This window comes from Diplotaxodon limnothrissa, linkage group LG2 (genome assembly GCF_057381915.1).
Source record: "Diplotaxodon limnothrissa isolate DT_005_m linkage group LG2, D_limnothrissa_male_GT1.1, whole genome shotgun sequence".
NCBI classification, from domain to species: Eukaryota; Metazoa; Chordata; class Actinopteri; order Cichliformes; family Cichlidae; genus Diplotaxodon; species Diplotaxodon limnothrissa.
Window position 1 is genome coordinate 39,469,628 of NC_140597.1, and position 6,846 is coordinate 39,476,473.

The window sequence follows — 6,846 nt, forward strand, 5'->3', positions numbered from 1 at the left end:
TAAAATATAAAAGTGTCTGTTCATTGTCATACAGTCTGGCTGGCAAATGTCACAGTCCAGTATAATAATAACCTGCATTAGATTTTCTTGCTGTGACTCTTGCAGTGATGCTTTTCAGACCGATTAGTAATACTGAGTCCGACTCATTAAAAATCTGAACACAATGTACAGGGGGCATAGGGGGTGCAGGAGATTCTGGGACTTGCTTGAGGCTTTTTTTGTCTGGTGTTTTTAAGCATGTTGTCTTCCAACATGCTTGAAAGACAAGCATGTTGGTTAGAAATTAGCAGTAGGTGTGGATACACAGCTACATTTATACTTCTGTGAAAGAACAATGAGTATATTTTGTGAGTGTTGTGATTTTGTTACATTTATCTGTGGAAGTAAAATTACAGAAACTAACAAGTCATTATACCCTTGAAAGGCTAAAAATTGTCATGATAATGTCGTGAGCTATTAACGTATTTTTCTTCTGTGTTTACAGCAGTTAGTTGCAGGTAGCAGTCTCACTTTACCTTGGAAACAGAAGACAAACACACCAGAAAATAACATGGTAACCTCATGGAGTTTGAAAATACTACAAGTGAAACTTTGTGTTGATTTGATGCAGGTAAAATGATCCACTGGTAAATGGCAAGAGGTTTTAACACCCTAGGGCAGAATTTGATTGTTGTTATTGATTGCTGTTCGATTCAGAGCCACCACTGGGTGGAAACTGCAGTGTACGGAGGGGGAAGGGCAAAAGGGGTGAATGAATCCAAGTGATAGTCCCAAACACATGAAAGTTACAGAAAAATACAGATATATTAGAAAGGAATGAGGTTAGATGTAGAGGGAAAAACATCATATTTCTTCTTTTGTTTTGTGCTTCAGGATCATTTTACCTGCCCAATTTATAAGGCAGATTTTCGATCTAGCGAAGCTAACCTGAATACCACAAATGGGTTACTGACCCAAATGCTAAATTTATATTTAATCTGAAAAAAAAATCTTCAAACCAGGATAGTGAACAAAATATGTTGTCTTCACAGGCAGTGAGAGCAGTGTTGGGAAGGTTACTTTTTAAATGTATTCCACTACAGATTACAGATTACATGCCCCAAAATGTATTCTGTAACGTATTCTGTTAAGTTACTCAATGAGAGTAACGTATTCTGAATACTTTGGATTACTTAATATATTATCGTGCTTTTTGCAACTACATGAATGTACTATTGCTGTGATTTATTACTATTACTGAAGGTCCGCGGCTCCGAACCGTAAAGGGACTTCTGGCCAATACGTTGGGTTCCGTGTCGGCTTGTAGCTGAAAAATAGCTTTACTTTGTTGTGTGGGTCAACTTTGAGACAGAGAGAGGCGTTGAAAGGCTGCTCCAACGGAACTTATTGTTTCGGAGGAAAACACGAACACAGTCGAGTCTTAATAGCGTACTTACAACTGGGCTCGTCAGGCACTCTTCTTGGCTGCAGTGGTTATTATTATATTTACATGCTTACGGTTGCCATGGTTACAGGGAGAGCATGTCACCCTGTAACCATGGCAACCGTAACACTGCCGCCTGGAACAACAGAACGTAGCTGTGAAACAAAACCCAAACAGTCCTGACCCGCCACAATATGAAACAGGAAGTACCGCCGTGTAATCCATTTATTTCAACAAAGTAACTGTATTCTGAATACCACCTTTTTAAACGGTAACTGTAACGGAATACAGTTACTCATATTTTGTATTTTAAATACGTAACGGCGGTACATGTATTCCGTTACTCCCCAACACTGAGTGAGAGGGATATGTTAGTTTCCAATAGGCACTGTGTGGCACAAGTGGGGTCCTGGAAATGTGTTAAGTGAGCAGCAAATGGATTTTAGCACATACTACAAATGTATCAAGTTGCTGTAATTGGTAATAATGAATATGATATGAATTCCTTGGTGTAAAAAGGTAACAATTAATTTGCAAGTAATTCATTATCACTTTTATGTCCTAAATTAAAAGTATGGACATTAATTTAAATACTTAAGTAAACTACAGAGGTTCTAGAGTGGAGTTTATTTAAGATAAAGTCATTGTGTTTTTCAATAAGTTGTCTGTCCAGATATCAGATAATCCATCTCATTGTCATGATTGTCCACTGATAATATCAGTGAAGACAAGTGTAGGCAAAAGATCTTTAAGCTCTGCCTTGTGCCACTCTACAGCTGAAATATTATATTTAGTTTCATCTTTTAAAAAAAAAAAAACATTATTGAGGGGAAAGACACACAGCAAAGGGTCACAGGCTGGACTCTGACACTCTGACCATGTGGCATGTGGCCACCTGCTTTTTCTAAGCTTTTCATGAACTTTAACATTTAACATGCTATACAGGCCTGTATAGTTTGAGCTGTAGCTCTTTGCTCTTGGGTTTTATCTGCAGTTTCTCTGAGCATTTGCTGGAGTGCCCAGTCCTGGGAGGACTATGGTCACACTTGCTGATTAATCAGTTGATCAAATCCATTTTATTAGCAGCCCTGTCTGCTGTTTACCCTCTTAATTCCTATGCAAGCAGGAAGGGTGGACAAAGGTTTTCATGTAACTGAATAGAGTCCCGTTGAAGGACACAATCTACCCAGTGTATCCTGGCATCTCATCCCATGGACATGGCTCACATGGAAGGCATCCGAGAATGATGCCCAAACCACCTCCGTTTGCTCAGCCAGACTCAGTGTCTCCCGCCTCCCTTGGAATGGCGTACGACTTCTGTCAGAGGTGAGAGGACATCCCAGTCTGCCAAGCAGACCTCTCAGTCTTTTTCTCTGCTATCTGATTCCAATTCAGGTCTAATGTTACAATTAAGACAAACAGCCATCAGCCTGTTACCTAAGGTCTCCTAGTGCCAAGTACACTTAAACACTTGTTGTTATTGACAAGCTGCAGACAGGCCATTGTTCCCATAGTTCCCAGCGTCCCACCCGAGGATACAGCTGGCCACTTGTAGATTTGAATGCTTTAATATAAAACACTGCTTTGAACGCTAAACATCCAAAGCAATGTTATACTTTTATGCTAAATGATTTAAATTATAGTTAATCTCTATTATACTGCACACTGCAGCACTCTACTATAACGTTCTGGTTTCAGTTAGCCAACTTCTAGTGTTTGTGGGATTGACGTTCAGCCACTTTCCAGCAAGCCTTGGTTGCATGGACATAGAAAACACTATGTGTAAAGTAAAAGTGGGCTGCATTTGTCAAAATACATTGAATATCTTTTATTAGTTGTTTTTTTTAAAATCCATCTTTATATGTAAAAATAAACGAATAAAAAAATAAAAGTGTCCAATAATAAGTTTTCAGTTATTCACTGCCTACACAGAAAGGTCTTGTCGGTGGGATCCTAGATTGTGTTTAAGTCAATGTAGGACTGCTTTATATTTATGGAAACCACCATCTTTTTGACTGCAAAACAAGCTATGCTATATGGAACAATGTTATTAGCAAAACCTTCCTGTGACAAACTCAGCAAGAGTAAACATGCAAGCTCTATGCATGTGGAGGTGTGCATTTGACATTTCCAGAGCTCCATTAAACTTTCTTTAGGATTTTTTTTAAATTTTCTCGTGGATATTAAAGGACCAATATTACAAGAAGTAAAGTTCCAGTTTGACAAATTGCATTATGGGTCATCAGGGATAAGAGATGATTCTAAACTGGGTTTGTTTTTTCCACGACGCTGCACAGTGAAAATGAAAATGCATCACTCATGAGGTAATGAGTCTGGTATAAATCAGCTGAGCAGTTCTGATATAATCACAGCAATCTGTTTATCATCCACATTAATTTTAAAATGAGCATTGTTCCTCACTGCCATGCATTATGTTGGAGGTCACTCCACTGACTTCATTATACATTCCTACGGTGTAACTGCACGATGATGCAAACAAGTGTTGTATTCTTCACTTAGTTCTGATAAAGAGCTTTGTAGGCTCCACATTTTTTTATCATAAGTGGGGACTTTCATCTGCAGTCATAACTCTGAGTCTTGTACAAATTGGATTTACCTGATTATTTTTTTCTCCTTGTTAACTTTCCAGCCTATCGTTCTTTTATCTCTGCGTTAAGGGAAAACTGCTATGTTTATTTTTAATTATTTAAAATAACACGGACATAGAAGACATAGAAAAGGACAAAAGTGCTGTAGAAAAAAGGCAAACATGACATTGTACAGCAGTTCTACTATGTGTGACTGTTTTTTAAATTGTATTTAATCAGAGAGTAAAATTCTTCAGATTAGGAATCTCTGTTGAAATGGTGTTCTGGGTCAATATTGACATATAGGTTTTGCAAACCATAATGTTAATCTTTAATATCTTTGGGAATTTTTATGTTATTAATTAGAAAAAAGTAGCGCATTAGGGATAACTAAACTTGTAACTTTGTATCATTTTAAGAGTAATAATCATTTATTATTCAAAACAACACAAAGAAAGTTTAATAGTCAAATAAGTAGTTAGTCTCATTTTTGTGTGTTGACAATTTTCCCAAAGATTTGTTTAATACAATATGTGTTGCCATTAAGACGTTTTCAAATTATCAGACAAAAAGGGATATTTTTGAGCCAAAATGGCCAATAGACTGGAATTTTAATATCATATATAACTATTACTTTTCTACTTCTTTTGAGCACTTGAATCATTTTCCTCAATCATCTGTCTCACCCAAAGATACAACGAGACTAAGGGAGCCAGAGGTCCAACCACCAAGCTTCTGATTAGCAGAACTATCCTAGTCATAGTGTAACAAATCCTCAAAATAATAAGTAGACATATGTGAGGCATATACAGGTTAATAAAAGCTACCATACTACCTACGTGTGTGTGTGTGTGTGTGTGTGTGTGTGTGTGTGTGTGTGTGTGTGTGTGTGTGTGTGTGTGTGTGTGTGTGTGTGTGTGTGTGTGTGTGTGTGTGTGTGTGTGTGTGTACCCAGTCTTGATTGCAATGTTTGCAAAGGTAATTTAGTCCATTGCTATTTTAGCCTCGCTAACAAAATGAGTAGCTAGTCAGGGGATGACTATGAACTTTGATTCTGTCTTGGACTTATTACCACATATAACTGCAACAATAATATTTGCATTTCCAACACCTACACTTTGAATTCGTTAGATGGTGCATGACGCTTGATAATCATCAGCTTGAGCTAATGATTATCAAGCTCCATTTTTGTCTGCAAGCAGAGTTCCACCATAGCAAGTTCAGTCGAATGACCTTTATTTCAACTTTACAATTAACTCAATTTATAGCTATTTATATATTTGAAGTTGTCTTGTTTTTTGAAGAGGTTTGGCAACAGGCACAATGAATATTTCTAATCTTGCTAATTTCTTTCTTTCTTTCTTTTTTACATAAATAGCTGGATTAGGCCTACAACAGTTTATTGGGTGATATTAGCAATTTGCTTAACCAATATCTATCAGCATTTATATGTGTCTGAAAAAAATTGACTCATTTATATCAGAACATCATGAAATATTGGCATTGCTTTCTGTCTTAAAAATCAGTTTGTCTCTAATTTAGATGTAAATGATCTTTACTTCCATTCAAAGATTAAACTCATAAGTATTAGTAAAAAGCACACTGAATTTTATCATGGCAGTGTTTGGAAATGTTTCATTTTGCACACAATTATGAGCAAACAGGCATTCATTTAGCCGGCTGTATGCAGTGAATCAACAAAACCCCAAAACGTGTTGGCATTTGTTATATTCCATAAATGTATGCAAATTTAATTCATTTTGCAATTTTTACAATGCTAACAACAAGATAATTCAGCATTTTATGTCACAGCTTATTGAATACCGATAATTTTCTGTTTAAACCAAATGCAAAATGTAAATACTGGTAAAGGACGAATGTTTATAGTGACTGCAGAAATCAGCAAATCAGCCAGATTTTACTTTTACTGCTGAGCATTACAGCAGTTCCAGTTTTCAAAGCTATACAGGATTCTCAGAAAAAAAAGGATCACTCATGATAGTCATTTCACGGCAATTCGTGTGTGTGTGTGTGTGTGTGTGTGTGTGTGTGTGTGTGTGTGTGTGTGTGTGTGTGTGTGTGTGTTTACTCTGTTGAGCCTCTTATGAATAAGGGCTTTCCTTTAAAAAAAATATGTTTTGCAACATGTTCAGCTATGATGGTATAGTAAATTAGTGAATTTTGTATTGTCTTATTTAGTCTTTGGCAGTAACATGTAGCACTAGTTGTATCTACTGTTGGTAATAGCTAGTAAGTGCAGCAAAAATCAATACAGTTTTCAAATAATTAACTTATTTAAGTATGTATAATTAATATATTGAATGCCTTTAAAATTAGTTTCAAATAGCCGTTAAGGAATTCGAAGCAAGATATAAGCGCATCTCCAATATGAAGCAATTTATCGGCTTAAGACAGATCAGACTTTGTCAAAAGGGCTGAATTATTATGTAAATCCTGTTATATTCTTACTTCAAATAATCACTTGATAGTACCTCATAGGTTTTATGACTGTTAGTTTAGCTGTCAGTGGTTCTCAAACTCTGGTGAGTGTAAAAAATATGGAGTGAAATTGTAACCTAATAGTGTTAACTTCAACAGCACTAAACATTGCTAATTTAATTAGAAAAGGTTGAATAATAGCAAAATGTATTCATAATGATCGGAGAACTTTTATTTGCTACTCCTCTGGTTGGCATGTTCCCAGACAGGAAATACTGAATCATTCATTACTGTCAAATCTCTAACAGGCTCCCTACTGGTGTAGGTGACACCTCAATAAGTAAAACCATTCCCTTTGTTCTCCGGCACAAAAATTCAGAGCGCTGTATAGAAATG